This window comes from Ursus arctos, unplaced genomic scaffold (assembly GCF_023065955.2).
Source record: "Ursus arctos isolate Adak ecotype North America unplaced genomic scaffold, UrsArc2.0 scaffold_11, whole genome shotgun sequence".
Lineage (NCBI taxonomy): Eukaryota > Metazoa > Chordata > Mammalia > Carnivora > Ursidae > Ursus > Ursus arctos.
In genome coordinates, this window is record NW_026622775.1 from 7,627,135 (window position 1) to 7,637,449 (window position 10,315).

Sequence of the window (10,315 nt, forward strand, 5' to 3'; positions counted from 1 at the left end):
AGGTAGTACAGTGTGGACATTCTATACTGCACCCTTCAGTCTAGCTCTTCTTGAATGCAGTTCTTTCTCTTTCCCCATGACCAGAAAACCTTAATTGAGGTCTACAAGATCTCTCTCTCTAGTGCTGCCCCACATCCTCCTCTGAGACACTAGTGATTCTCTTAAATACAAATCTTACCACGTCATTAACTTGCTTTAACTCCTACCATGAAACACAAATAAGGGGGAAAAAATAGAGAAAGGATGTGAACAGAGGATTCGCAAAAAGAAAATACTATTTCACTCATCAAATTGTGCATATGTTAAAAGCTAATACTTAATTCTGTAAAGGTTGGAAGAAATTCAGCTATAACTGATGATAGGAATGTGCATTACTGTAGTCTTTATGGAAAGGAATTTAACAATATATGGTGTCCATTCTTGGACCCATTAATTCTTCTATGAATCTCTAATGAAGAAATAATGAGAAATGTGAACAAATACAAGTGCATGTATCATAACATTACTCATGATAATAAAAAAATGAAATAATTTAAAATTTCAAGGGTAGGGGAATAGTATTATATATTATAATTCATCCAGGAATGTTATTCATCCACTAAAATTGTATGTATTCAAAAATATTTAATTATTATAAATTTTTTAAAGATTTTATTTATTTCTTTGACAGAGCACAAGCAGGGGGAGCAGCAGGCAGAGAGAGAAGGAGAGGCGGGCCCCTGCTGAGCAAGGAGCCCGATGTGGGGCTCCATTCCGGGGTTTTGGGATCACGACCCGAGCTGAAGGAAATGACCACTCATTGAGTGACCCAGGTGCCTGTATATAAATTAAAAAAAAAAAAAAGCATTTATAGTATTGATCCCAATATCAGTATGTGTGTATATGTAAGTAGAAAAAATAATACATACTATATGGAAATGGTTATTGTATTCTTCCTAGCTAGTGAATTTATGATAGTGGACTTTGTTTTCTTCTTTGTCATCTATATTTTCCAAATTTTTTAGAATAAGCATGTACCACTTATATCAAAAGATGTATTTAATATGAAATTTAAATTGTTCTCTTTTTTAATAGAAAGTCCACATTATTAGATGAGCATATAGGGCCCATCTTTCTCTTTAGCCCATCATGCTCCTGGTCTTACACTGTACTCTCTAGAAACACTGAACTGCTAATGGGTTCAGTTTGAAATCAGCCTCCTCCCTCCCACCCCACTACAAGCTGCTTTGTCCTTGATGACTATTTTCATGCTTTTCTTATGCCTGCAGGGACAGTCACCCCCTATGTCTTCTCATCCTTGAAGACTCACTCAACCAACACTTCCTAAAAAAATCCTCCTTTGGTATCCTTGATTCCCACTCTCCTTTTCTCCACAACCTAAATTAAGTACCCCTCTGTTGATGTCCCAAAATAATTGTGCAACTATCACTGTGCAGTTATCATGGAAGCTAATACACACTCGTGTCATCTACACCAGAGTTGAATTATAATTATCTATTCTATTATTTCTCTGTTGTTGCTTGACAAGTTAACCCAAAACTTAGAGGCTTTGAATAACGAAGGATTATTATATACAAAGGATTATAAAAGGCTCTTAGCTTGAAGGTTCCCCAGATCAGAAACTGGGGAGTGGCTTGGCCAGATAGTGCTGACTCAGAGTCTCCTTAAGGTTCCATCCCAATATCGGCTGGGGCTGCTGTCAACTGAAGGCTTGACTGGGACTGGAGTGTCTGCCTCCAAGCTCTCTCATGTGACTGTTAGCAGGAGGTGTCTTCCTTGCTGGCTGTTGGCCAGAGGCCTCAGTTCCTCACCATGTGGGCCTGTCTTTAGCACAACATGGCAGCTGGCTTCAATCAGAGTGAGAAATACAAGGGACAGAGAGAGACAGAAGTCACAATGTCTTTTATAATGTAACCTCAGAAGTGACATACCATCACTTCTATATACTATGGGTCACACAGGTCACTGTGATACAATGTGGGAGGAGACCAAAACAGCATGAATATCGGATCATTAGAGGCTGGCTTGGAGGTCATTCTACTTCACCAGCCTAAACGGAGCCCTTCGTACCCCCAGCACTTGCTTATATTACTGTCTGCTTAACAGTTGATGCTTAGTTCATTTTTGTTTAAATAATTGAGTGAATAAGTAAATGCTAATTCTATGCATTTTAAATGCTCAATAACTACTTATTAGCTAGCTACCTCTTGCTACATAAGGCAAGAGGCAATAAGGATTTATGTCTCAATTATAGAAGAATGTCTGAGCTCTCCAGACTTTAGGAAGCCATTCTACAACAAGGTAGGATATGGGTAGATAAGCGGATGGACAGAAGGATGGAAAGTTGGAAGGAAAGAAAAATAGAATTTATTCAGTTCTACTTCTAATTTATAAAGAAAATTCTTTTGCTTCTGTATGTTTAAGCTTTTCTAATGTCCTCCCCCACTCCTATTCTTCAATGCTTATTTCTCACAGCAAAGTGGTCACTGGGATATTTTCAAGTAACTTCTAGAAAAACTCTACTATTGTGTTTCTAAATTGAATAAATAATTTTTATTTTAATCTTGTGTATGTAATGTCAAATGACAATATATAAAAAGCTAAGTTTCAGGAGTTGGGTTCCACTTAAAGAGAGTTAATTTTTGTCCCTTCAGACATCAGAAATAGTAGGCTTTTGTTACTGTCTTGGCACTGCTATTGTTTTGGAGATGATGTTTGTTCTGTGTAGTTTGGTTACACAGACGTCCTCTGCCTGAACAGTTCAGTAGAAACTAGGTGTAAAGTGTAAGAAGCAAGAATGAGAGAAAAAAAATAAATCTCTTTATTATGGTGCATAAACCTTCAGTGTGAGGGAGCTTTGCAGCTGCGCAAGGAGAAAAATGCATTCAAAACTATAATGCCAGTGTGAATAATCCTTTCTCGAATGCTGCTTGCAGACTGCTCCAGCTTTGTCAGGTGAACTTGAACCGGGCCATCAGCTTTGCCCTCATTCCCATTGCACACTCTGTCTATCACCCCAGGGCATTCACCATCTTGACTGTTGTTTAAAGAGAACAAGCAATCCATCATTGAACCCGGGAGTCACTTTCTCATAGAAAAGTAAAATCAGCATGTGACACTACTCAGCCCTAGTGTTTTGCAGATTAAAATGATACATAGCGACTCACGTGTTACTAGGAAGATTAAGTCGGTTATCTTGTTCCGCTGCTCAGACAAAAGAATTCCCCTCAAGCAGTAACTGGGAGCTTTACAGAAGCTGAAAAAGTTGGACCCCACTCTACGGTGGTAAAACAGAATTTAACAAGAAGACAGAAAAAGAATGTTATTTACATCTCCACACCTTCCCTGCAGAAGACGGTAGGAAGAAGAGTCCGTCCCGAAAGGGGGAGCTGTTAAATCTTTGTAGAAGCCTTTACAGTTTGAGATGCCAGTTTTATGAGTAGAGACACACACACAATTTATTGTCTGACTGCCGTCTCAATTGATTTAAATATAGTGAAATAAATGAGCAGCCTCTGGCCCGGGGGCAGTTTGCTTCATAAGAATAGGTTGCAAATCCTGCAGCTACAGTATCAGGTTATTAACACTGTTGCTCCATTGTGTGATCTACAGAGTAATAAAAGTTTAAATGAATCTCATACAGAAATGAGCTCACAATGGACAGCCTCTAATTTACCAAGCCCAGGCAAATAGTTATCCTATAACAGAAAATAGTGTTTTTTAAATAATTGACTCTGCAACTGTTTTATTTGCTTTTACAAAGTAATTTTCAAAAGGGAGAAGACAAAAAGTGTCAAAGTGTTAAATTTTAGATTAAATAAGTGTGTTAATTAAAATGAGTGTAGGAAAAATCCATTTCTTACCCATTAAATATTTTTTAAAACTTAATATAATCTTAAACTTTAATATGTGTTTTGCCATTTAGACCTTAACACTGTAAATGATATGGGTTAAAGAGGAAGAATTCTGTGTTTTCTTTCAGGTTCTGATGAATTTTAGGAAACAACTCTTGTTGCCAAATTCTTTCTTAAAATACAGACCATTTTTCTAGTTGAAGGGATTTAGAATCAAAGAACGCCCTATTCTGTTACTTCTAACTAAATTTTCAAACATCGCTCATCTATCACCAGCTATATATATGTTATATAAGTGTTCTGTAAGAATAAAAGACAGTCCCGGGATATGTACGTTTGCTCTGCCAAGGACCGACACCAGATTTAACCTTCTTTTCCTACACAAATCACCAGAAAGGAGAAGGACTGTTTAAACACTTTTGTTAGACATTTGACATGGTCTTTTCCAAATAACAGAAGGACCCACAGCGACTGGCTTTGAGGGGCCGTGTTCCCAACGAGCTTTCAATAGGGAACATTCTCTCTGGGCTGAGCACCTGGATCCTGTGCAACGTTCCCTTGGGCTGGACAGCAGTCACTGAGCCGCCTGCATCAGAGAGGATGGTAGATGAGGGACAGGAGCCTCTGGCCAGCTGTAGCCTTCCCCAGCCTGCAGGGCATATTGGAGCAGAAGCCAGGCCAGGCCAGACCAGCACCGGCGCATCCATCTGAGTGGCTGTCCTCTTTGCCCCACCGTAGACAACTTAGCAAGAACCTTCAATGGGTATAAATAAAGGTTAAGAGCAATGGAGCCCAGGAACCTTTGAAACATGCCTGTGCAAAGACTCGAAGGCGTAAACTATTCTGACAAAGACAGTTTAAAATATTAGGGTCCTAGGATTTTCAGACAAGCACCAAAGAAGGTGACCTGGCCTCAACAACCTACTTCAAAACAGACCTAAGCTCATCCCCTCCCCACCCCCATCTCCTCTTGTCCCTGTGTCCCAGCAGCTCGGCCTCTGCGCTGAGCTGAGCAAGGACAGACACTCAACAAAGATTCTTCTAAGTATCTGGAGAAGTGTGATCACATACAAAGGTGAATTAAACTGGACGTCTCTAAAACGCTGCATTGCCAAGTACTAGCTTTTTTTCTTTACACTCATCTCTTGGTTACCAGAAAGGAGGGGGAGAAGCATATAAAAAGAAGACTATTGCTTAAGATTCAGCTTATATAGGCCGATAACAATCGTGGTGGTGTTCAGTGGCTACACAGATGACAGGGAGGCAGACTGTTCCCAAATGCCCTCAATGTCAGGAGAATGCCAGACTTTGTCATCAGTAACCTAAAAATTAAGTTAAAATACAGATCAAGATGAATTAGGTGCTTGATCATTTTGTATATGTCAACTATTTGACTGCCTTAATGGTTTTTGAAAATGTGCCCAAAATGCCATGCTCAGAACATGTATAGACCAGAGTTTATCTCAAGTATTTTTTAAACATAAACTGAAAAAAGTACTTGAGGAAAGTTAATGTTTCATAAATGTTGAAATTCCAGTTATCAAGAAAATATTGTTTTCAGGAAGCATTTTATAGTTTGGTATACCTGATTCATACGAATGCTGGAAGAGAGAGGGACCCTGCTAAGAGGTTTGCATATTTCTTGTAGTGTTTTCCATTGGAAGGATTAATGATCTCTTCCACTCTGCTGAAAATGGCTTCCCTTCTGCCCCTGCAAAATAACCCCACGGTGATTTTCTCTTTCAAATTCTAACAAAATCATGTTTCTTATGAAAAGAGGTAAGAAACAGAGAGACACCTGAGTCTAAATTCAAACGTGTGATCTTTAAGGAAAAACATGCACTTTTTTTTTTTTGGAAAAAAATGTTTAAAAATCCAGACTGTGAATGGCTGCTTCTTAGTTGGAAAGGTCACTCCGAGTGCACTGTCCACAACATTAACTAGAAATGACCCTTGTCATCACTCTCAGCATGTGGGACAGAAGAAACAAATAAAAAGACACACCCAAAAGATGGTTTCTAGAATAGGCCACTCAGATAATAGATGAGGTGCTGTACTCATGGGTCGCATGGGCCTCCTGAGGCATTGTTCCCACTGCGCATTGTAGTGCGCTGGGTGGCTTCGAGATGACAAGGCCACAGGGAACCACAGAGTCTCAACTGGACGGCCACCCCAAAGCGATGGAAACGCTGAATAACTTCCAAATTTCCCAGCTGAGAACACTCCTTTAGTAACAGGCTTCAAGTTTTGGGTTTGCATTTTCCTGACAACGTATTCCTTTCTACGCACACTTTTTCGGGCAATAAATCAAGAAAAATGTTTTCATCAAATCATGTCCGCACAATTTTCTCCCCCTGCTAGGTAACTGTTGTCAGGAAAGACCTCACTGAGCAGAATGTGCTTTGTTCTCGCCACAGTAAACAAGGAGTTAAGTTATAGAGCCAGCTGGGTGCTTGCCAGGGAGGTGAGAGAGGAAAGAGCAGCCTGTCTCCCCCTTTTCTTCCCCTACCACCAAGCTCTATCTCCTACACTCCCATCCCCATCGTCTGCCCCTTTCTAAGACCAAAAAAATTCAAATTAAAAAGCAAGGACTTCTGATACTGGTCATTCATGGGGCCACACCCATCATCTGGTCTTTCCTCTTCTGGGCGACGCTTAAAGGTCAGCTAGCGCTCAGTCCCTTCTGGTTCTACCTGCGGTCACTCTCACAGGGCCTCCAGGAAGGGCAGGGAGCAGGGGAATCACGCACCCTAGCTCTCCTGGGTACCAGAGAGCGGCACCTGTCTCTCAGCCTCAGAGTTCCAGTGTGTGAAGTAGGTGTAAAAAGACACAGCTAGGGGTGCTGTCGTGAGGACTAGAGACAGTGCGTGCGATGGACTTAGCTCAGTGGCCAGCACATTCTGGCGTTCAGTAAAAGCCAGGGTTTTAGTTTCATCGTATCCACGCTCTTTCCGCAGTGCTGTCCTGCAGAATCCCTTTCCCTAGTCCCACTCTCACCACTTCCCTTTGTGTAACCTCAGAATCTCCCCCAGACACGGAATGGTCCCGGTCCTAGGGACAAGTCATTTCTGATCAGGGTGGGACATGGAAAATGCAAATAAGAGCACCAGTGACAATAGAATTAGAGTCTGTTCGTGTATTTACTCACGTGCATTCATCATTCTCATGTCATCTGGAAATATCATTGAAACCATATCAAACTGCCTTTTTTAAGTCAAAACAATCTAATATTGGCAAGTTCATATGATTTCAACCTAACTAATACCCACACACGATCCTCTCATTTTCTCTCTCTCCAACCTCATTCCCAGGCAGTCCTCCAGCCTCCAGCCTCACCTGACTGTGGTTCCCCAAATGTGCTGGGCCTCCCACAACTAGGATTCCCAGGGCTCTTCCCTGTGCCTGCAATGGCTCCCCCTACCTCCCTTTGGAAATTCTTGTCAGTCAAGACCCCACGCTTGTCACTTCTTCGGGGAGCTCTTCTCTGGCCCTTCTCCTCACGCTCACACACACACACACACACACACACTCATGCACACACACACAGACTCCATTACATCATCACAAAACCTTTAAGGTGGGACCTCAGTTGCACAGCAGTTTCTCGTTTATGAACCTGCCTTCCCCATCAGATATGAGCAAGTGGAAGCAGAGATCGGGAGCTCATTTCATCAGCCTCGAGGCCTGGCCTAGCCCTTGGTTGTTAATCAGGCCCTGTTGAATGAAAGAAGTAAATCGTGAAAAATCACAGGATTGAGGAATAGCATAGTTTTATGATTGGCCCATCGTGGCATAACTCGTGGTGTAATATACAGTATTTAACGTCATGCCATGCACATAGCACGTGTTCCATAAATGTTTGTGAACCGAATGAATGATGGCAGGTGAAAAATCTCTTAATTAGATCCAGAGGGTCCTCTTTATTTGTACAATCCAAATAAGAAAGGCGTTCTCAGACACTGAAAAAGCTCTGCCGACATCTTTGTCTTACAAAAGACTCATCTGAATGATAATGAGCGTGGAAAATGGATTAGCTCTTGGGTGGACAGGGGTTTTTTTGTTTGTTTATTTGTTGTTTTAGGGTTGTTTTTTTTTTGTCTGCATGAAAAAGTAAAAATGCTTCAGTGCTCCATCATTTAAGGAGATTCAGTCCCTTCTTATTTTCCATGATTTTGATTTTAGTACTTATTTAATTAAGAAAATTAAACTATTTGTGGGACACAAATTAAAACTGGCAAAAAATAATGGTTCCTTGTAGTTTATTAATGTTGATTTTTACTATTATTTTATATATCTGCTAATCAGATAACTCTGGAGAATTGATTACCATCTGTTCTTGGACCCTAGTGATAAGGCATAATTATCCTTACACGTATTCTATTACTGTGTGGCCAAAATGTGTTAGTAATCTAATTTTTTAAGATGATCAGTTGGGGAACCTGTCGGGCTCAGTCAGTAAAGCATGTGACTCTTGATCTCAGGGTCGTGAGTTCAAGCCCCACGTTGGGAATAGGAGATTACTTAAAAAAAAAAAAAAAAGATGATCAATGAATATTGTTAACTCACATTATATGATATACTTTAGATAAAACATGAATTTAGAAATACGGAATGTCTAATTTATTGGTCCTGGCTCAGAAACCATCTGTTTTTAAGTGCATTAAGAAGGGTATTTTTCAAGATGCATAAATTGAAGAGTTTACTTCCTTCTTTAGCCAGAGTGAACAAGCATTATTGAGTCTAAGGGCACATTATAAAACTGTAGCAGGCACTTGAACTTGCCGTACCAACACTCTGCCATTGTTTCCTTGCTTTTTCCTGATTCATCTCAGGATCATTCTGCATCACCCCCATGCAAGGGTTCAAAGAAAACTAATAGCATCAAGCTCGAAGATTTTAAAATTAGAAAAAGCACGGGTGAAGTTACTCCAACTGTGTCTGGCGCAGAGTAAATATCCCATAAACGGTTGTCACCGCTGTTGTTTTATCATCGTTACTATTTAGCCACCATACTTTCATTCTCGAAACCAAAGCAGAGCCACGGTTACGTGCTTAGTTTTGCCTTCCTCTTGAGCTAAGGCTATTCCGACTTGAATGCCAGTTGCTCTAATCCTTGTTTACTGATAGAATCTGCTTTCTGTGCAGTCACCTCCCCAGTCATCCAAGTGGTGTTTCATGGAACTTCCTCTGTATTTTCTGTGATTAAGTCTCTGCTATAAGTCCCTTCAACATCCTGATCATGAAAACATGTCTTTCCAAAAGGCTCTTCTTCTGGTAACATAGGGGCACAAAATCATTTATGATTTTGCTTGGGAGGGTTCTACCCACCTGAAATCAACATGTATTAGTTTTCCATTGCAATGTAACAAATTACCACAAATGTAGCATTTTAAAACAACACAATTTGTTATCTCCCAGTTCTGCAGGTCAGAAATCCAGAATGGTGTCTCTAGGATCTCTGCTCAGGATCACTCAAGGTTAAAATCAATGTGTCAGCTAGCTATGTTCTCATCCGGAGCTTAAGTCCCTCTTCCAGTGTCATTCCTGTTAATGGCAGAATTCCGTTCTTTGCAGCTGTAAGAGCTGCGGTCCCCATTTCCTTGCTGGCTGTTGGCTAGGGATTGCTCCCAGCTACTTGTGGCCACTCTCCAGTCCTTACAAAGAGCCCCCTCCACCTTCAAAGCCAACGACAGTGCACTCAAATCCTTCTCATGCTTCAAATCTGACTTTTCCTGCTACCAGCTGTAAAAAACTTTCTGCTTAAAAATGAGTCACCTGATTGAGTCAGGCTCACCTTGATAATCTTCAGATCTTAAGGTCAACTGCAGATTTTACATCTGCAAAATCTCTTTAGGGCAGTATCTAGGTAAGTGTTTGAGTAACCAAGGTATGAAAAACCTGGGAGGCCATCTCTAAAATCCTGCCTACCACACGACATGAGTCCGGTTCTCTTGATTTTGAGATGCTGAGTTTCATGCAAGTTTTAAGGTTTTTAATTGCAAGGAACAGACACTCTTTACAGATAATTAATTTGGGTCCATGTGAGATGATAAGGGAAGTAGTTGCACGTGAAAATCCAAGAGCTGGAGCAGACAAGGGACCCACAGCTGCTGTTAGTAAATTTTTGTTCTGGTGATTTTCCAGCAACATAGCTTAGCCACTCCCCTGATTGGCTCTCTTCTGTCTTTCAAGTTTTAATTTCCAGAGTTTGCTTCCATTTAGGATGTAGAATACCAGAAGAGAGACATGGTTCCTACTTTAGCAGCCAAAAAAAGCTAGAAAAATCTATACAAACTGTTCTGGAGGCCATATGAGCGCTGAGGTTACAAGGCAATCAAATATATTGAATCCCAAATAATTGCAAGCGCCTCCAAGGAGAGGTAGGAAACACAAACTCTTTTACTTTTGGCAAAACACAATATAAGTCAGTAAGGAGAAAGGACAAGTATGGACTGAAGTAT